The sequence below is a fragment of the Ambystoma mexicanum genome, chromosome 1q (assembly GCF_040938575.1).
Source record: "Ambystoma mexicanum isolate Mex_15411 chromosome 1q, UKY_AmexF1_1, whole genome shotgun sequence".
NCBI classification, from domain to species: Eukaryota; Metazoa; Chordata; class Amphibia; order Caudata; family Ambystomatidae; genus Ambystoma; species Ambystoma mexicanum.
Window position 1 is genome coordinate 789,911,358 of NC_090922.1, and position 21,788 is coordinate 789,933,145.

Below are 21,788 nucleotides of genomic sequence, written 5' to 3' on the forward strand. Positions count from 1 at the left end.
CGTTGGCATGAGCTCCCCATCCCGTGAGGGATGCATCCGTCATGATCGTCACCTCCGGCCAGGGAAGCCAAAATGGAGCCCCCTTCATCAAGTTGCCTTCGACGGCCCACCACAGAAGGTCCCGGGCGATCGAGGACGGCACCTGAATCGAGTCCGACATCCTGCCGGAGGACTGCGACCATTGCGTCTTGAGTGCCCACTGCAAAGATCTCATCCGCAGGCGAGCCTCTGGCACCAGAAGAATGCAGGATGCCATGAGGCCGAGCAACCTCAAGAACTCGAACGCTGGGAGCGTCTGGGCATGCTGAAACTTGTGCACCATCTGCTGAATGTGAAGAGCCCTCACCTGGGGAGGAAAACACTGCCCCAGGGAAGTCTCGAGCACTGCTCCGATGTACTGGAGCCGCTGCATTGGCGTCAAATGGGACTTCTTTAAATTGAGGGAGAAGCCCAGCCTGTGAAGGGAGCGACAGGTGACCGATAGATGATCCAGGACTTGCTCGGGAGAGCTCCCCCTGATCAACCAATCGTCCAGGTTGGGGTAGACGTGAATCCCCCCTTGCCTGAGATGCGCTGCCACCACCACCATGAGATTGGTGAAAACCCTCGGGGCGGAGGTCAATCCGAACGGCAGGACCCGAAACTGAAAGTGCGAGTCGCCAACCGCGAACCTCAGGTACTTCTTGTGCTTGGGATGGATCGGCACATGGAAGTAAGCATCCTTGAGGTCGAGTGACACCAACCAGTCCTGAAGCTGAAGGGCCTGGAGGACTTGAGAGAGAGTAACCATCTTGAACTTGTCCTTCCTGAGGAGTTTGTTCAAACCGCGCAAGTCCATGATGGGTCTCAATCCCCCGTCTTTCTTCGAAATCAAAAAATAAGGGGAATACCATCCCTTGTTCCTCTCCGCTACAGGCACCAGTTCTATGGCGCCTTTCTCCAGCCAGGGCTTGAATTTCCTGCGCAAGGAGCGGATCCGGACTCTGCAAAGAGGTTCCCCGGTGGATTGTCGCGAGGCCTGTGCCGAAAAGGAAGACAGTAGCCGTGGGTTATGATCTCCAGAACCCACACATCTGAAGTAATGGCTTGCCACTCTACAAGATGCTGCGCCAGCCTTCCCCCAACCGGCGAACCATGGGACATGGCCTCACGACAGAGTGGGAGCGGCTGCGGCGTTACCTGAGGGCAAAGAGGCAACTGCCCGAGCGGCCTTGGCACCACGGGTACCCTGTCGTCCACCTCTGGTACCCCTGCGTTGGCCTCTTTGACTGCCAGCTCCTCTCGCTTTACTGAAGGATGAGTAATAGCGAAAGGAACCACCCCCTCCACTGCTGTCCCCTAGGACGAAAAGGCGGAGGTAGGCGAACTGCAGCGCCCAACGACTTCGCTGCAGCTTTTGAGGTCTGCAACCTCTCAAGGCTCTCGTCAGCCTTGCTGCCAAAAAGGTGTTCACCGTCAAAGGGCATGTTGAGGAGCCGGGACTGCACATCAGGAGCAAACCCCAACTTCCGCAACCACGCAAACCTGCGTATCACGGTGCTCGCCGCCATGGACCTACTGACGCATTCAGCTAAGTCCAAACCCGACTGAACGGACTCACACATGGCATCCTTACCATCCTGGACCATAGCAAGGAAACCATCCCGTTCGTCGCCTTCGGGAACATGTTCAGCCGCTAACGCAACACAGTTCCACAGAGAGTGCGTGAAACGTGACAAGGCATAAATGGAGTTGGCCGCCTGAAGCGCCATACGACTTTCTTCGCCCAGCCATCAAAACGTTTGTCGTCCCTATCAGGAGGGATGGTAGGGTACGACGCCTGCTTCGCCGGGGCCGTGGCCGCCTGCACCACCAAACTCTCCGGAGTGGGGTGCCTGGTCAAGCAGCAGGGGTCGCCACTGGCTGGACGGTATTTTCGCGACAAGGATCTGCCCACCGCCGGGAGACTCTCCGGAGCAGTCCAAGCCGCCGCCACCCTTCTCTGTAAAGCCATATGGAACGGCAGAACCGGGTCAGTTGGGGGACCAACATCAAGGATGTCTGTCAGATCATCCTGCACAAACTCCCCTGGGGGAGCAGACCATCCCAAGTACTCAGAAACCCTAGCCATAAGGCGCCGGTACGAGGAATCAGCATGAGAGCCAGGCTCAGGCCTACAAAACTCCACCTCCGGGGAGGTGTCCAGTCCACTGGCATCATGCAGTGACTGTCTCAACTCGTCAAACTGACTATGGCCCGAGACAATTTCATCCGGAACCTGACTAGGAACCAGGCCATCAGAATCCTCATCTGCCTCTGAAATATAGTCCAGGTGGCGAAAAGAAGGCACTCGAGAGTGCTTGCTCTTAACCAGAGCCTTCCTAGGGGGTCCAGCCGTGCCCTGGGGTACCTCCGACACGAAAGGCGTCGATGGCGCCGAGAGGATGGGCGTCGACGTCGAGGAAATCGGCGTCGACGTCGAGGAAATCGGCGTCGACGTCAGATACAGCGCCTCCAGAATCAGCGGCGTCGACACAGCCCTCGAGGCCGGAGCCCCGAGCGTGTCCCTCGACGACCTGAGCGTCGACGGCATCGACGACTTCCTCGGAGCCAGAGCCTCGAGAAAGCCGGTCGATGCCTTCTTACGCGTCGAGGACCGGGACCTGGAACGGGTACGCCGAGAACGAGTCCCCTTGTCCAAACGGGACCTCTCCCGTGACTCGTGCCGACCACTCTTGCGAGCGGTGTCTCTCGACCTCACACGACCGACCCCACTCGGGGGCGCGGACGGCTGAGTACCCTGCGACTCAAGAATCGCCAGCATCTTCTTCCCGAAGGAAGCCCATTCCTCCGGCGTCGCACGGCCGGAGGGGTAAGCGACGTGCCGGGCAGAGCCCTCCGAAGAGGACCTGGAAGACGACCGGTGTCGGCACTTCCGAGAATGCCTCGAAGAGGCTGAGGAGTGGCGAGACCGACTCCTAGAAGGAGACCCACGAGACTTCCGACGATGACACGGAGAGTCACCCCTCGAATCATCCATCGAAAGCCCCGCAGACTTCGACTTCCGGGGCTTGGACACCCGACCTACCGACAACTTCTTCTTACGTTCGCGTAAGGCTTTGGACGTGAGCGACTGGCAGTCGATACAGTCATCCGTGTCGTGGGCCTCCCCGAGGCACCAGAGGCAGGCGTCGTGCGAGTCCGTCACCGACATCTTGGACCCACACTCCCCGCACTTCTTGAAACCCGGACGCGGGGTCGAAGACGAAGTAGACATCTTCAGAAGGATTTTCACAAACGAACAGGTTCGAAGAACCGAGAAGAACAGAACTCCAAAGAGTCGAGGCGTTTAAACCGAGAAACACGAAGCAACATGTTCGCGGAAAAAACGGAACTGAGGCTATGGGCGTCGTGCGTCCTACTTATCACATCGGATGACGTCGGAGGAGGTCCTCGACGGCGGCGCATCGACGTCATTGACGCAGGACGCAGACGCCGAAAAAGTTTCCGAAGCAGCACAGCTGTGGTGATTACATGTCATAGATATGGAATACGTCGGAGGACCCAATCCCCTCGAAACAATCTTACTAGGCCTAGTGATATTCAGATTGCGCAAGGGGAACAGGGAAGGGAGAATTGTAAGGGGCGGGGTGGGCGGAGCATGGACAAGAGCAGAACAAAGGAAACAGCAAACAGCAAGTAGTGCAACCAACGGGTGGCAAGTCCAGGTGCTCAGATGTGCAGACAACAAGTGTCTAATAAGTGCCGGAGAGGGGACTGTATGGTTACAGATACAGACCACAAGTGGAGGAGTTGCCAAGAGGCAGTGTAGGTTTGCAGCTAGACAGGCAGGGACCTGGACCCGAATAGAGGGTGGCCAGGTGATAAGTGCATGGATCAGGCAGGAGATGGGGAGAGGAAGAGGAAGAGGAAGAGAGAAGGCAGAAGCAAAGAGGAACTCTTAAGGTGCTTTCAGAACCGGAGATGGTTATGCTCAAGTTTCAGAGAGACTGTCCCAGAGGGTGGCACGAGCCAACGAAAGATCTGCCCCAAAATTGTTGCTTGGAGAAGCGACTGACCCTAAAGGAGTTGGAGGAGCAGAGAGCTCAAGGACAACGCTATTTCAGTAGAGAGAGTTGGAGGTATTGCGATCCCCGGGCCCCAGAAATCCTTGTGGACGATGCAGAGTGTCTTGAACTTGATGCTTGCCGCCACTGGGAGCCAATGAAGAGATTTCAGTGCTGGAGAGATACAATCCCTGGACTTGAGGCCAAGGACAAGTCTGACAGTACAGTTCTGAATGAGTTGTAGAGGACGGAGAGTAGAGGCGGGTAGATTTAGAAAGAGGCTGTTGCAGTAGTCCAGCCTAGAGAGAACCAGAGCTCTGGTGACAGTGAGCTTCTGGGGGAAAGTGAGGAAATGATAAGTTACTCACTGTACTGACTAACATACTCTTAGTCCCCTTTTCTCCATACTGCATGGGCATCCCTTCCTAGGGACACGAGACAGAACCTTTTTCACTAGACAAAAACGTCTTCCCCTTTAAATTTAGAAGCCCGCAGGGGTGCGGCCCTGGGAGCATGCGCTACCCTGACTCTGCCCACCGGCGCCACCCCTCAGTCCCTATGATGAGTCGACAATATTTACCATTGCCTAATGACACCAGTATTAGGGGGCAAGATGGTGGGACGTATGGAGGAAAGGAGTCGAACGACTAAGTTAGTCACTACGGTGAGTAACTTATAATTACTCTTACATCCTGTCCCCTTTCCTCCATACTGCATGGGTGATTACAAATGGATGTAGCCCCAGGGTGGAGAGGAGACCCTCCTTAAGCAAATAAGTTCCTAAGAACCGCCTGTCCGAAGGCCGCGTCTGACTTAGTGACAGTGTCCAAACAGTAATGCTTACAGAAAGCCGAAGGGGTGGCCCAGGTGGCCGCCCTACTTATGACTTGCCACAGAACCTGCTGCTGGACTGCGATAGCCGTGGCCTTGGCTCTGACCGCGTGAGTGTGCATGTTAGCTGGCAGCAGCTTGTGCTACCCCTCATAGGCCACTAGGATGCCGCAACCATCCACCGTGCAATAGATGCTTTGGATGCTTGATACCCGGGTCTGGAGCTTCCAAAAGTGACTAAGTGCGTGCGACTTGCGGAATACCTTAGTCCTGCCCAGATAGAATTTCAGAGCGCGTCTGACATCCAGACAGTGCAAGAGACTCTGAGCCTCATCCATTCGTTTAGATGGAGGGTACCTTACGACCACCTTATCTGTGTGGAAAGTGTTATAGGGTTCTGATGCCACCAGGGCCTGGATCTCGCTGACTATGAGCAGAGGTGAGTCCCACCAACAAAGCTGTCTTAATAGTGACCAGCCTGATGTCCGCAGACGTCATTTATTTCCATTTATAAAGCGTGCAAACTGCCCTCGGGCATTGAGGCGCTGTTACAGAATATACACCTGAACAGTATTTGTTACAGGTTGAGACATTGGGAGAACAGAACTCATGCTCCGAGGTTACAGCAGAACAGAGGAGAAGATGCCGTCTACTTGAATAGATTGGTTTTCAGAGCCTTTCTGAAAGCTGAGAGAGGATTCTGTTCTTAGTTCATGTGGTAATGAGTTCCAAGATTTTGGTGCTAATACTTTGAAGCTTGAACCTCCGGCTTTGGCTCTGTTAAAAGCAGGGATTTTGAGTTGGTGCGAGTACAAGTCACATTTAGGTCTAAGTGTTTGGGCTTTGTGTATTCTTTCCACTAGATATTGGGGTGCTGTTTGTCATAGGCATTTGAGCGCGATTGTGAGTGTCTTGAAAAGTATGCGCTCTCTGATGGGGAGCCAATGGGCTTGTTGTCTTGCTTGGGAGATGTGCTCCCTCCTAGGGGTGCTGAGCGCTGCTCTGAGTGCATTGTTTTGTGTGACTTGTAGTCGGTTTATATTTTTGGCGGATGTGCCGAGGAGGCAGGACGTTACAATAGTCCAGCTTTGCACCTATGGTGGCTCCAATAATGTTGAGGCAGTTCTTGGCAGAAAGGTGGGGTTTTACTGCATTGATAATTTTGGTGGTCAATGCTGCTGAGGAGGAGATATAACTTACATGTCTGTCCATGGACAGGGTTGAGTCCAGGTAAACTCCCAGGGTTTTTACAGTTGCTGAGACTTTGATGACGGAGTTCTCTATTTTGAAGTCGCTGTAGTTACTGTCTAGTTTTTTTAGGGTCTCTTTGGGGCCCACTAGTAAGATTTATGCCTTGTCCCCATTGATACAGAGGCCGTTTGCTGCCATCCAGGCTTGAATGATAGCGTATGTGTGCTGTAGGGTTTTGAGATCTTGCTGGTAGTCACCAGATAATGGGAGAAAAATGTGTCTATCATCGGCATAATTGGTGAACGTTATGCTGAATTCTCGAATGCCATTGGCTCGAACCATGGTGCTATCAGAATGACGCTCAGGTGACAAGCCTCCTTTATCTTGTGGTTTACTCTGTGGACCAGGGGTGTGGGAAGAAAGGCATAGGCCACCATGCCGTACCACCGTATCTGTAATGCATCACCCAGGGAGCCGGGGCCCTGGCCCTGCCAAGACGCAAACTGATGGCACTTTCTGTTCTTCCAAGAGGCAAGCAGATCCACCCAAGGGTGCCCCCATCTGCTGAAGACCTCCAGCAGCACCTGGTCATTCAATTGCCATCCGTAAATGTCCACCCCCAGTTTGCTGATTCTGTCTGCTTCCAAGTGGGCCTCCCTGGGAGGTGGACAGCCGTGAGGTAGAGGTTCTCCAGGGCCCTCTCCCACATGCTGACAGCTAGACTGCACAGCGGAGGGGACCTGGTAGCCCCCTGCTTGTTGACATGGTACATGCTGGTGAAGTTGTCGGTCTGGATAAGGATGGACTTGCCCCCAATGAGCGATAGGAAAGCGCTGAGGGTAAGGCAGATGGCCCCGAGTTCCAGCCAGTTGATGTGACTCCTGCTCCTGTCGGGTCCAGACTCCATGGACGCTGTGGCTGTCCAGAGTGCCTCCCCAGCCCTCTATAGAGGAGTCCATAGTGATGGTGGCCTGCAGGGATGGCTGCCGGAAGGGCTTGCCCATAAGAAGGTTGCAGTCCCTGCACCACCAATAGAGGTCCGAGTGGAGAGAAGGCAGTATGCTGACTAGCTCAGCTTGGGAGCCCTTCTCCAGATTCCATGAGGTTGCGAAGTGCCACCGTAACCTACTCATCCCGAGTCTCGTGTGTGGCACGGCCAGGAGGACCGCTGCCATGATACCTATTAAGTGTTGGTACCACCAGGTTGAGGTCACTGCTCTTGTAAGGAAGTGCATAGTGGCCCTCTTGATGGCTGTAATCTTGTCCTCCGAGGGAAAGACCTTCCCAGACCTCGTATCCAAGATGTGGCCCAGGAAGGTAAGGCTCTGCGTGGGCTCCAGCGGAGACTTCTTGTGGTCGATAGTAAACCCCAGGTAGTGGAGTGTGCTCATAAGTGCAGAGGAAGTGTGGGTAACCCCCTCCTTCCGCCTGCTCCGTTGCTAGGAGTGTAATCAGACGAGTAGCCATTTTGCCTGGCGCAGCAGCCATTTTGTCGAGCTGCGAGCCAATGTTGTGGTGCTTGGCTCCCTGGGCCCAGCCTCCCCCAAGACTCTTGGTGGTGGAGCATGAGACCTACCCTGCACCTCAGGTCGAGGCCTGGTAGGCGTATTGCCCTCAGCAGAGTCGCCGGTAGTACTGCATGCAGGCGCCCCCTCGGACATAATGCTGGTACAAGGGGGTTTTCTCGGAAAGGAGGCGCCCTTACGGGGTGTGATGGAAAATAGCGGCCCTCCCTTGGGCCTCGATCTCTGTCTTACGAAGTCCTTCAAGTCCTCTGGAGGAGACCTTTGGAAGAGCTTCCTCCATCTAGCTAGCCTGTTCTTCAGTGCACGTGGAGTCAGTGCGTCACACGCGGTACAACCTTCCCAGCTGTGGTCGGGGCCAAGGCAGCAGAGGCAAAGAGCGTGTGGGTTGGATGTAGGGAAGAGCCCCTCGCAGGCTGGATACCTGCTGAAGCCCACTGAGGTCGACGCGCCGAGGAGGAGCGTGACGCCAGAAGACCAAGTACCTGAATGACAAAAAGAAGACCAAAAGATAGAAGAATAACCTGGGGAAGAACACATGGAATTACATGGCCGAAGCCAAACCCAGGAGCGCTGGTGAAATTGGCCCGTTCCAGTCGATGTGGAAAAGGGGATTGGGGTGTGGCGCTGGTGGGTGGAGTCAGGGTAGCGCATGCTCCCAGGGCCGCAACCCTGCACGCCTCTAAATTTAAAGGGGAAGAAGGTTTTTTTCTGGTGAAAAAGGTTCTGTCGCCCGTCCCTAGGAAGGGGCGCCCATGCAGCATGGAGGAAAGGGGACGGGACGTAAGAGTAAGGAAGTATACCCCTAAGGAGGTGCAGCTGGTAGTTTGACTTCTTAGAAATGTCAGAGATGTGAGGAGAGAAGGCGAGTATGGTGGCGAAGAGGACCCGCAGGTTCTTAGCCTCACAGGTAGGAGCAGGAAGCGGGCCCATCGTGGGCGGCCAGAGAGGAAAGCAGGGTGCTGGTGATCCGATGAGGAGGATCTCCGTCTTACTGGCATTAAGGCAGAGATCACTGGCGGCACTCCACTCCTGGATTGTGGATAGACAATCGGGGATGAGAGAGGGAGAAGAGAAGGCGGAGGGGAACCTGAAAGAGAGCTAAGTATCATCCGCATAGCACAGAAAGTTGGAGCAGAGAGCAGCTGGCAGTGGCCGAGAGGTGCCAGGTATTGATTGAACAGCCAAGCAGAAAGATTAAACCCCTGATGAACACCACAAGGGTCTAATCTCATATATACTAAATATGGGACACATTACTCACTGTAATCTTATTTCTGACGCTTGTATCTGCTTAGATTCACATGCTCTGCATAGTCCAACATCTAGTGGAAGCCGCAGAGTATTACAATATTTGTTTTCCCAACTCGAAAATGGATGTCAACAGGTCGCGTTTAGTAATAGTATCCTAAGTGTGATGTGTACTGTACCCATGGTCCTTCACATGTCGAGGTCCCTCAGATTGTTTCTGACACGAGGTTGCATGAAGTTTATCACGAGTATAGATGTGATAATGCAGAAACAGTGATAACCCGTAAAAAATCTATGCAATTCTACTCCGGTAGTGGAGGAAGGGTGGGCGCGTGTGAATCTAAGTAGATACAAGCACCAGAACTACGATTACGGTGAGTAATGTATCACTTCTGGAGCTTGTGGATCTGATTGGATCACATGCTCTGCATAGATTAGCAAGCAGTATCTGGAGAAGGAGCTAGGAAGTGAGAAGGTACAGCGGCAAAGAGATGTTTTAGGACCACTTGTCCCACCCTGTGAATCTGCTTTAGAGTGTGTCAATGCAATAATGCTATGTGGATGTATGGACAGAGCTCTGTGTAGTAGCTTTGCAGATGGCATCCAGAGGGACGTTTGCAATGAAAGCAAAGGTAGCTCCTGAACCTCTGGTAGAGTGTGCTCAAGGTGCGAAAGGAGGAACCTTCTTGGATAGGGAATAGCAGAGTTGCATGCATTTGACTATCCATCTGGAGATGGTGCTTTTTGAAATCTGATTGCCTTCTCTACCAGGTGCTATTGAAACAGAGTTGGTCTGTTTTCCTTAGGGGTTTGCTTTGTTCACATAGTACAAGACTGCCCTCCGTACATCAAGTGTATGGAGGCTTCTTTATGCTGAGTTTGATGGATTTTGAAAGATTGTGGAAAGTTCTATGAATTGGTTTACATGGAACTTTGAAATTAACTTAAGTGAGAACCTAGGATGTGCTCGGAGGACAGCCTTGTCCTTGTGTATAATGAAGGGGTCTTGTACAGATAAAGCCTGTAGCTCACTGACTCGTTTTATGGAGGTGATAGCTACCAGGAATGCAGTTTTACAGTTAAAGACGCTTTAGGCTGGCTTTGTGCATAGGCTCAAAGGGTGGCCCCATGAGCTTGTAGAGCACAACATTGAGATCCCGACCCGAGGGAGGGTTGGTAATTGGGGGTATAGCCTCTTCACCCCTTCCATGAATGCCTTAATGACGGGGACATTCCACCAAGACCGCTTGTTCGTGAAGTGGTGTAAGCCAAAAGGGCCACCAGATGCACCTTTAGTGAATCAAATACTAGGCCAGAGTCTAGTAAGTAAAACATGTAGCGAATAATGTTAGCTGGCGAACACTGTTAAGGTCTCTGTGATTGTGATGTGCACCATATCACAAATATTTTCCACTTATTAAAATAGCAGTGTCTGGTGTTGGGCTTTCGTGCCTCCTGGAGGATATCCACACACCTTTGTGGAGGGTTCGAGTGGCCAAACTATGATTTCAGGAGCCACGCTGTCAAGTTCATTGATTGTGGGTGGAGGGATGCCCCTTTGTGTTGTGTCAACATGGTTTATGGGCACGAGAGCTTGATTGGGTCGCACATCGCCAGCTTGAGCAGATGTGGAAACCAGGGCTGTCTGGCCCACATAGGAGTAACCAGGATCAGGGTTACTTGTTCCTGGTGCATCTTTTGCATTATCCTGCTCAGGAATGGTGTTGGTGGAAAAGCATATGCAAATTTCCCTGGCTGGGAAACCTGGACTCTAAGTCTGGGCATTGTGAGTTTAGCTTTGTAGCGAACAAGTCCAGTGGGGGGGAGCCCATAGTGCGAATATTACATCTAGGATATCCTTGTCGAGTTGCCACTCATGTTCTTCTGGTAGAGGGTGTCTGCTCAGAGTGTCTGCAAGAGAATTGAGTTCCCCTGGAACATGCTGAGATTTTAGGAACATGTTCCGCTTGAGTGCACACTTTCATATTTTTTGGGATAGCTTGGACAGACATTGAGAGTGTGTGCATCCCCGATTGTTCCGATAGAACATGGATGCGGTGCTGTCTGTGAGGACCTGCACTGCCTGACCTTTGAGATGTTGCTGAAAGGACTGAAGAACCTTGATGACTGGCAAGAGTTCCAGGAAGTTGATATGTCTTTGGGCAGTAGTGTTTCCACTGTCCTTGAGCTGTGTGGTGGAGGAAGTGGGCCCCTCATTCGGCGATTGAAGCATCTGCAGTTAGGATCACTTCCGCTGGTGGAGCGCAAAAAGGTTTTCCTTTTAACAGGTTGTCCTTGGACCACCAGCGAAGAGCCTGAACCAGGGTTTGCAAAACAACCACTAGATTGTTCCACTGCCCGCTTGCCTGAAACCACTGTTTCGCTAACTATTCCTGCATTGGACGCAGGCACGCGTGAGGAACCAAATGAATGCAAGAGCCCTCATACCTAGCAAGCGCATTGCTTTGCATACTGTTATCTGGCAACCAACCTTGTAGAGAGGTACCTGCAACAGCATATTTTTTACTCTTGTTGGAGGGTAAAGCCAGCTCCTCCTGTGTGTTTAGGATATCCCCTAGAAATTGTTATATCTGGCTGGGGACTAGACTTGATTTCTTCTCGTTGATGGGGAAACCCAGATTGAAGAGAAGGTCTGTTCTTTGCTTATTTAATCTGCAAATTTGAGGAGGTTCCACAGTGATTAGCCAGTCGTCCAGGTAAGGGTATACTGGAATTGATCTTCTATGTAGATGTGCTGCCACTACTGCGAGCACCTTTGAGAATACTCTTGGTGCTGAGGTGATGCCGAATTGGGGGGGGGGGGAATTGATCTGGTAGTGTACTCCCGCCATCCTGAAACGCAGGTACTTTGTGAGCAGGGTGCATTGAAAAATGAAAGTATGCATCTTTCATGTCCAATGTTGCCATGTAGTCTCCCCATTGCAGGAGAGGAACCACCTCCTTGAGCATGGTCATGCAAAACTATTGTGGTATGACATTTGTTTGCAGGGCGCAGATCTAGTAATGGGCGCATTGTAAGGTATATTTTGGCACATGGAAGTAGGTTGAATAAATATCTTTGTTTACCTGGTTTTCCAGGACGATTTCATTGCGTCCTTTTCGAGCAGCGCCTTTATTGCCTCCAGCAGTATAGTTTGTTCTTCTGCTGTCATTTTCTTCTGTCTTGGCAGGCGGTAAGGTGGTTTTTGAAGCAACTCTCTGCAGTAGTCGCCTGCCACGGTGGACAACACCCACTTGTCCGATGTTATCCCCTCCCATGCGTGGGTGAATGGAGAGATTCAGCCTACTACTGGAGTGGCATGGAAGGGGACCTAAAACGGTGTTTCATTGTGTGGGAGGGGTTGAGCCTCTCCCAGCTGAAGTTCTGCCCCTACCTCTGTGCCTTTTATTCCCTCTTTGAAAGTTGGACAATGAACCTTGGCCTTGTGACTGGCCCCAGGACGAGGACTGTCCTTCTTGGGATTATCCTGAGGAGTGCTGCACACCCTGGCCTCAAAATCTCAAGTTTGGGGAACCCTTGGGGAACTGCCTAAGCCAGGCATGCCGCTTAATGAGTGTTCCCTCAGTTATGACGAGTCCCGAGTTATCCGCTGCATCAAGGTTGTTCTAGAGGATGCAGTTCAAGATTTGCTTGCCATCTGAGATGGTTTTAAGTAGTTGAGCCCTTAGTGGTTCTGGGATGGTTTCTATTTGGCGTTCCAGCTCATCCCGTTTGAGGCAGCCGTAACTAGTATTGTTAGCTGCAGAGGGGGGGCGACCATTCTCCCAAACGTATATACCTTTTTGCTCTCTGTCTGGAGGGGCTTCTGCCTACCGCCAGGGGAGTGCCTGCCCTTTTTCTGGTGGTGGTGACCACTAGGGAATCTGGTTTGAGCTGACCCCTGATATACGTCAGTGGGCACAGGTCTAAAATAGCTTTTCAATTCTTGGGTTGATCACCCTAGCAAGAGTAGGTGTTAGTAGGGATGGCTGGATACGTCTCTGTACTGACTGCAGGAGAGGTATAAACTGGGTGGCGGACCTTTTGTCCCCCAGGATATCTTCCACAAAGTCCTTGTTGACTTGTGTTTCCTGAATGTTTATTCAAATGTTGCGCCGCCATTAGAAGCAATTAGTTGTACTGGAGTTGATCGTCAACTGGCGAATCTGCTACAAGCTGGTCCTGATGGTCTGGCGACTGAATTATGTAAATGTTCTGATCGTAAAACTGGTCTTGGCCATAGAGGTCCCCCCGATACCCTGGGTTGTCATAGTAGGAGTCCCAAGAGGGGTCTTGGTATTGAGAAATGTCTTGGGATGCCGAGGCTGGATTGATTAGAGCAGAGGGGCTTAGCAGTGGCTCAAGGTGTGACTTTTTGGCAGGAGGTTCTGCTGATGCCCCCGCTGTGTGGCATTTCTTAGAACTGTCAATTGGTTGGGGTGTCTGTCCATGAAGTCCACAAAACAGGACATTCAGCCTAAAATGTTATTAAATTGTTCTGGTGTAAAATGGCATGAGGCTGGGAAGCCTGAAATGATAGGGGCCTGGGAGCGAGTGGTATCCTTATGGCGCATAGCCCCAGAGAGGGTGTCTATGGGGTTAGAAAACTCTGGGTATCCATTTGGGTCAAGGGCATCGAAACATTTTGTTTTTTTTCGGCGACCACGCTTTAAGTAGCGAAGCAGTGATGTGTTTCTTAATTATTGCTTGTATTTTCAGCGTTTTCTCTGGGGACGCCGAAATGCCTTTTGCCACCTGTTCTTCGGCGCACGAAAGGAGGGCCATTTTATATGTGGTGTCTAAACAGACCTTCGCTTTTGTTTTTGGGAACTGGAATGAGGTGAAAGCATGCGTGATGGCCCAGAGGATAGTGAGGAACCTAAGGGTTTATCCATGATCACCACATGGCCTTTGACGCTAGACGGTGTCGTCCGTGGGTTATGTCCTTAGTGTGTTTGTGCGCGCCGTGGCCGCCGGGTGTCTTCATCACAGGACCGCCAGCCTGCTGATCTAAGTCAGGGCCCGCACCTGGGGTTCCGACTGACCCAGTTAGCCCTCGGCGTCACTCATAACCCTGAGACTTCCCTCGCTGGAGTCTTCCTGTCACGTCGATGGAGGCCTCGGCCTGCATGGCGTGATTGGCCCAGCGGTTCGTCCGCCGATCCTCTGGGGTTTCAGGCCGGAAAAGCGAACAGGATTTACAATGCTATTTGGTGTGATCCCTCGGGAGACAGTGATTGCACATGCAGTGCGCGTACTTCCACAGGAATTTACGGTGGCAGGTGGCGCAAAATTTAAATGGGGTTTTGTCCATTATATTTTAAAAGGGCAGATGTGCGAAAATACAAGAAGGGATGATGGGATAAACATTCTCTAAAAGAGGTAGGTATATAGAACCTATGCCCTCTCTCCCTACTTTAATGGGCCAAAGCCCCAAGAGGCCATAAATGCTGCGTCTGGTCATTGATGGATCACTCGTTGACGATGTGGGTGTTCGTCAGGAGCAGTCGAGTGGTTGAGCAGGGAAGTGAAGGAAAGGAAGAAAGTCTACAAGTACAACTTTAGTTAATCAAAGGCATCAGCCTGGAAGAGAACTCTGTATTTGTGACCGACTTAGATGGTGGAAAATAAACAATCTGAGGGACCTCGACACGTGAAGCACCATGGGTACAGTAGATGTCACACTAGAGATAGTATTACTAAACACGTCCTGTTGATGTCCGCTTTCGAGTTTCGAAAACAAATCTTGTAATACTCTGCGACTTTCACTAGATGTCAGACTATGCAGAGAATTTGATCTAAGCAGATCCACAAGCTCCAGAAACTCATATATACTAAATCTCATATATAATGTACAGGACTTCGGACAGGGAAAGCATTTTAAATATGATGGAAGTTGAAACCAGTCCTCCAACTAACAAATCATTAAAATAAATCTTTACATGTCTAAGATTTTCATTTCGTGTCGCATCAGTTCACTCTCGTTTCCTGACTCATCAGTTCAGTTTCATTTAGGAATCGAACAATCAAGTTCATAAGGTATAAATGATGACCCCACATCAGACGTGGCCACAGTCATTCTTTTGAAAACTCTGAGGCAAAGCTATACAGTTGTTTGTCAAAGCACTTTATTCCGATCAAACTCAAGGTGTCTCAGATTCTCCACCACAGAATTACCTTTGCAGAAACGGCAAGTGGCCACTGCGCCAGCCCCCTCGTAATCAGAAGTATACCAATTCCTTGTGCGTTCATAGGTATGAATTTGGTTCAGCCTAAATCTCAGATACCGTATGTGACTTCGGCCAGGGAAAGCCTTCTAAATATGATGGAAGCTGACCCAACCTGTGGGGAAACCTTGCATATTCCTGGTACATAGAATATTTATTCATGGATTCAATTGTAATTCTTCAATCATCCCTTAATAACTTGACCTTCAATTTGTCCATATCGTCACGAAACCCTTTAACAGACTGGACAGATCCTTTCAACATAATCTGATTCAGTTCCATGTACAGTGTATTACTAGGAGGTCAAAGAAACTTGAAATAGTACAATAGCTGTCTCGGTTTATAGTCATAAAATCGAATACAATAATGTCGAAAGTCATAAAATTGAAAAAATAATGTCGAAAAAAAAAGTCGAATTTCTTTTTTATTACTTTTTTTATCCGAAATGGGGGGTTCCCCCCCTTTTTTTACCTTTTTATTTTACATGCGGAACCCAAAAAAAATATATAAATAAAAAAAATAAAAAATTGTCTCCATTGTAATCTGGCCTGCAGTGAAGTTGAACTGAATTCATGCCTGATAATACCATTCGGCAATGCCCAGGCTAGCCCCAAAACCTTTTTCCAGATGGTCCCTTGCATGTTGTTCAGACAGGTACCAAGCTCTACGGACGCCATATCTAGCCCATACAATAGTATAGGCTCCATCTTGCCTAGGTAGTATTTAAGAACAGGGAGGGTAGAGCACCTACAAAGTTTCCAGAAAATGCTTCATATGAGACAGTAAAGGAGTGAACTTCTCCTTTAGTACAGATTTTCACATTCAATAGACCCAGTGTTGGATAGATTGTAAACCAGGTAGCGCATGGATAGCACCCTTTCAACATTTTCCACCCCCAAGCACCATCTCAGGAGCTTCGGATTCTTAAACTTCAAACAAATCACCACCTTCAATTTTGCACCATTGTCAGATTATTCAATGTGTTATAGGCCGCTAAGATGTTAAGTTTGCTTTTGAGGCCCTGTGGTGTCTGATCCAAAATATCATCTGCAAAGGCCAGCCAATGGAGTCTCAGATGTCCCAACCTTACAGCAATTGGATCCTGTCTCTCCCATAGATGTTGAATGTCACACAAATACAATTTAAACAAGGTCGGTGCCAAGGTGCCCCCCTGCCTTAGTCCCAAGGAAACCTGAATGGGTTTATTAACGGCCCCCTCCTTGTTAAGAGGAATCCCGACCATCGAGTTATGATGCAAAGCTGCCAGTAAACAAACCAGCTTGTAGGGCACCTTCAGTCTTACTAGTTTGTCTCAAAGTCGCTGGCTCTCAACACAGTTGAAAGCCGAAGAGATCTCGGAAGGCCATGTAGATATTGCCCCCCTGAAGAGCCTTAGCACTAAGTAACACATGTTTCACTAGTGTAGCACTGAGGGATGTTCCAACCTGCTTCCTGAACCAATCTGAAAGCAGGATAGAATACTTGCCTTCACTACATAGTAATTTAGATCTCCAAGCAGCAATATGGAAAACATTTTACAGATGGAGTCGATCAAGGCAATGGGCCGATAGTTGGCCGGATCGTGGGGGTCACCTTTCTTGAAGATGGGTATTACGATGGACTGCGTCCATGAGATCAGCACTGTGTGCGTAGCATAGATGGAATCAAAATAAGGTTTTAGCCAACCAGCCCAGGAAAACAGGTCTTTTTTCAGCAAAAAAAAGGGGGAAGCCCATCAGGACCCGGCGCCCTAGAGGGCTTACGTTTATATTAATAGCCCATACTATGTCTGCCAATGTCCAAAGGCAAGGGTCAAGGTTTTTTGTGTTTTCAAACTGTGGAAAGAGGCACTTGGCATCCAATGGAAATTTAAATGTGCCCTCAATGAAGGAAATCCAAGTATTTTCCAGAATTACATCAGCCCCCGAAGATAATATGCCGTCCCTCTTAGAGTTGATGGTCTTCCACTGTTGTCAGCCTTTAAGAGCAACCTCAGCATATGTTGGTTATCTCTAAGGTGGAGTTGATATCTTAAGGCTTTCACAAGTATTCTGACATTGCACTCCCGCCTCTTGAGACTGACAAATTCCTCTATAGAGACGGCAGACTCTGCAAATGATTTAATCGCGTGCCTTTTAGACCTCTTGGAGTCTCTCATTCTTTTGTCAAACAGATGGAGATGGAATCCCTTGGCATGCCCCGCTGTCTCCGAGGTAGACACCAAACACAGGTCCAGTGGCCTCTGCTACGCAGGTAGTTTAGAGTCCCTCCAGATGTCTTGGGCTCAAGGGAAGGATGGTCTTCGGTGGGGAGGCATAGGAGAATGCCAGCAAGTTGAAAATGAACTACTGGCCTCAAGGGTACGGACAACCTAAGATCTCCACATCTTTGGGATTTGGTCCTCTGAAAAGAGGCATTGATGCCTGATCTAGACTGTGGCCTGCATAAAGTCAAGCTTAAGAGGGGCGGGGGCGTTCCCAGTGGAACCCTTAATTCAGAGTCACAGTGCTCAAGACCATAAGAAATATATTCCATACTTCAGTGGGGCGGTAGCCAAAGGCTGAGCCATAGTGGTTGACTTTGATGCCTAAAAGCATTGCCAATAAGGACAGTAATCATCAAAGAAGCTAGAACCGAGCCAGCAGACATGCAGTTGCGGGTGCAAGACTCACCTCTGCCAGCTTCTACAAGCGGGGAAGGCCCTTGCTCCACTACTAATGCCAAGGCCTTGTCAAAGACATCAAGTATTTTAAGCCAGAAATCTTCCCACTGGGTCTTGCTGGAGATATTAGTGGGGAATTGTACCCAAGTAGGTGGCTATTTCTCTGAGGTGTGTGAAAAACCAGAGGGAAACTACAACTCTCATAATTCCTCCCACTTTGTCTTGAGAAAAATACTGCACCAAGGGAAATGAGGAATGAGGTCAGAAGGATTACCTCTCCTGACTTGCATTGGCCATATCCCTGTAATGAGGCCAGCCACTCAGGCACGTAAATCCAATAATGTACACACCTGTCACTTATTAAAACTCCCTGTGGAAATAAAAAGTGGCACACACAGGCACACTCTTGAGCGTGGCTGGGAACCAGAAAGAACAGCTCTTCCAAGACTGATGCGAACCAGGTTGTGGGAGTTGGAAGGCCAACTGATTGATCAGCAGTGGAGAGGATCGAGAGAAAGCCATGCAAGATTTCCAAGCTTTCAGGAAGCCGCGAGTGTTTGAAAAGCAGAGCCGAGCGAGCAGAGGAAAGAAATCTTCAAGGTGCCAGGAAACAGCCCGGGACCCTCCCGGGTGACCGTTGGAGTTGGGGAGGAGCAGAGGAGACGTTGGTAATGATCTTGAGCTGTGGGAAAAGATGAAACACATTCATTCAACACAACCAGTGAGTTATCAAGGGCAACAGAAGTGTGATTGATGTTAAAGGGAAAGTGACTGATTTGAAAGTTGAAGGGTGTGCGTGTGTCGATAAATGCAAGTGAAGAGACCAATTGTTAAAAGAAAAGGATACTAAGTAGCATAGTGGTTCTGCGAGAGGAAGATGCACATTCGAAAGTATCTGTGAAATGGTTATGAACTTTTGAAAGATATTACAAGCAGAGATCAAAGGAAAGAGTTGAATAACGGGAAAATTAAATATGAATTGTGAAATATGCCAAAAGGGCAAAAGTAGATTATAAGAACTTTGGAAAAGGCCAAGAAGACAAGTGAAAGAATAAGAACGGCATGTACCAAAAAGCATTGATGCTGCAAGAGAAGATTGTGAATTGAAGGAATATGGTACGAGAGGTCAAAGTGCTCATGCAGAGGTGTATGTAAATTCCTTACATTTTCAAAAGTCTTCGACAGTGAAAGATATACGAGATAAAACGTGGGGAAGGGAGTCCCCCACAAAGAACAAGACAGGCTCGAGCTCGGCAGAGGGACGCCTGTGCAGAACTGTGAGAAATTGAAAGCTTATGAACTAAGTACTGATGGCAAGGCAGGTGAAGCCCAAGGAAGTGACTGAACTGCCAGAAGTTGAAAGCTTAAGACTGAACTGTTGATCTGTGCCAGTAAGCCAAAGTTTACAAGACTGAGAACTGTGCCATCCACCTACCCTCTGTCCATTAAGAGACTATCTAAACCCCGTAGGGTTGAACCTCCTGAAAAAAGAGTGGTACTGAAGCCATTCCGACTTTTTTTGTTTTTTTTCCCCCCACACTATTTTCCTTTTTGTATTCCCTTAACGCATTGGTTATCTTGAGAAGGAGGGCAAGGTTAGGTTTTCTTGGTATAGGCCTTTTTATTTTGACCGGACTGACTTGGACGTATTTGTTATTTTTATATGGTCGAGATTACTCCCATTTTAGAGTTGGGGCTAGTTAGGAATTCTACCATCCCAAAAAACTTTTAAATCAAGGTTTTCAAAACATGTATCCATTGTGTCTGTCTACTGCTCGATCCCATGCCTTCCTTACAGGTGTCATCCTCATCCCAGGAGCAGGAGTGACAACTCCCTTTCTTCAAGGAGGCATATGCTTTGAGTCACTAGGAGAGCAAGACCTTTTCCTATGCTACATATCCTCTTCCGAAGAGATTTCTTACGCTGGATGATTTCAAAAGGATCAGGTTCGCTTTGAAGAAAAGTTTGATGCCGAAGACTGACAGTGTCTTCACAGCATCTTTAAGCAGGTACATTATGTTATGTTATTTTGCATTTATATAGCGCCTTATATACCATTGGTATGGTCTGAAGGCGCTGGTAGGTTGAACGCCCTTGGGAACCAAAGTTCGGGTCAGTAGAGCGAGTCCAAAGGTGCGTGTGCGCACCAGGTATGTGTGCATCTGGTGCGGAATTCGTGTAGTAGCTGCTTCTTAGGTAGGTGTGGTAGTTGAGAGATCAGGAGTATGTGTTCGCTCTGGCAGGATTTATCCAGACAGAGTGTGGCTGCGTTAGGCCTGAGGAGAAAACCTGGCTGGGGGGTGTGAAACCAGCAGTGTTTACTCAGAGTGATGGGGAGTGAGCGGGAGATGTTGATATGAGAACAGTTATACCGAATGGTGTCATAGTATCTCTGTGTTCTAGTTGAGTGGTGGTGTAAGGAAGAGAGTAAGCGTGGGGTGTGGTATGATATATGCTCTTTCAAATGTTCCCTGCATTCCAAAGCAAATTATGTACATCATGCAATTCTATGCGATCAAGTCCGTTCTATGCACTTTTATTCATTTCAGGCGTTCAAGATTGCCCTACACACTCCGGTCTGCTCGTCACACTCACGCACTCTAGTCCACCTTGCGTGCTCTAGTCTATCCCTCATTCTCCAGTGTGCCCGCGCATGCACTCGTCCGCTCCACACACTCCTCGTCCGCTCCACACACTCGTCCAATCTACACACTCGTCTACGTGTATTATTACGTGGCACACTCCGGCGGGCTTTAGAGTGCATGGATTGGCAGGATTTGAAATGATCTATCATCTTCCGCCCTATGGCAGAAAATATACTTTATGGTGTCTGGCATCAATATTTGCTTTGCGCAATCACTACAGGGATTAAACAGAGGCCTCTGTAGGAGTAGGCATGTCAGTAAAAATCAGTTAAAAGTGGCATTCTGAAGCAGAATACGGAGTGCATCAGAAAAAGAGGTAAGAGTCTGGAATGCTCCACATATACATAGCCATGTCTGGTGTCACGGGTGCCCAATTGTACTCCGCAGAGCTGACGTGGAGCCACAGTGAGCCCCTGGTGCTGAAGAAAGTTCAGAGGACAGCTGGCACTGGGAGACAATATATCCAAGATAAGCAATTTGTAGGGGGAAGGAATCCATTAGAATAGGTCACAGGGTCATAAAGTTTCCCTTATGGAAGTACTAGCTTACCTCGGTACCCGGGATGGTTGTCCCCTAATCTGCTGGGTGAAGATCTTTTATGGGGGCTGGCAAACCTCACAACAGCATCAAAGAAATAACCTTTTTCAGTACTTCGCCCTGTGCTGAACACTTCAACTTCAAACCCACCAAAAAAAATGACCAATACCCGTGTTACAGGTCCCTTTTTAGATATTAAGTGAAGGTTACACCAATGCAAATATGTAACAAAAAGCGTAGGTACTCACTGGATTGAAGATCCCTAGGAAGGTAGCAAGCTCAATGCTGGTTAACCATGACAAATGTCAGGCACAAATAATACATCTTTTAAAGCAGAGTTTATACTGGATAAGATGACAGGAAGCAGAGGATAGTCACAAATAATCTTTAATGTACAGTTAGAAAACAGAGAAAAACAGGATGGACTAAAGTGGGGTGCAAAAAAAAACCCAGGAACAAAAAGGGCAAGCAACAACACAGAACTGTTATTCAGTCCTGCCTGAAAAAGGTATTCCATTTGGTAACAATCCATGAATAGGGAGAGGGAGAGGGGCCTGCAAGCATGGATGTGTGTCGTATGGAGACTCATTCTGGAAAATATTGAACCACAATCTTTCAATGATACTTTATGGGCTTGGTTGTAGAAAATCCCAACACGTTGGGAAAGAATATCAGGATGACACAGCAAGCCTCCTATTAACTCTTGCATTTGTCATAAACAAAGTGAGATACAAATCATTCAGTCATTTGAGGTACAGTTAATGGGAGCAGACATATGCAGTTTAACAGCAACAAATGCATGAACGTTAAGAATTGCAAGTCAATTGTTGTATGATCATGGTAAATGTGTGAAATTCAATATAATTATTTTAA

General features: G+C 49.1%; 1 protein-coding gene across 4 annotated transcripts in view; it reads right to left on the reverse strand.

Moving 5' to 3' along the window:
• TPR (translocated promoter region, nuclear basket protein) overlaps positions 1 to 21,788 on the reverse strand; it is a 2,097,972-nt gene that overhangs the window by 157,891 nt on the left and 1,918,293 nt on the right. The gene's annotated exons all lie outside the window — the stretch shown is intronic.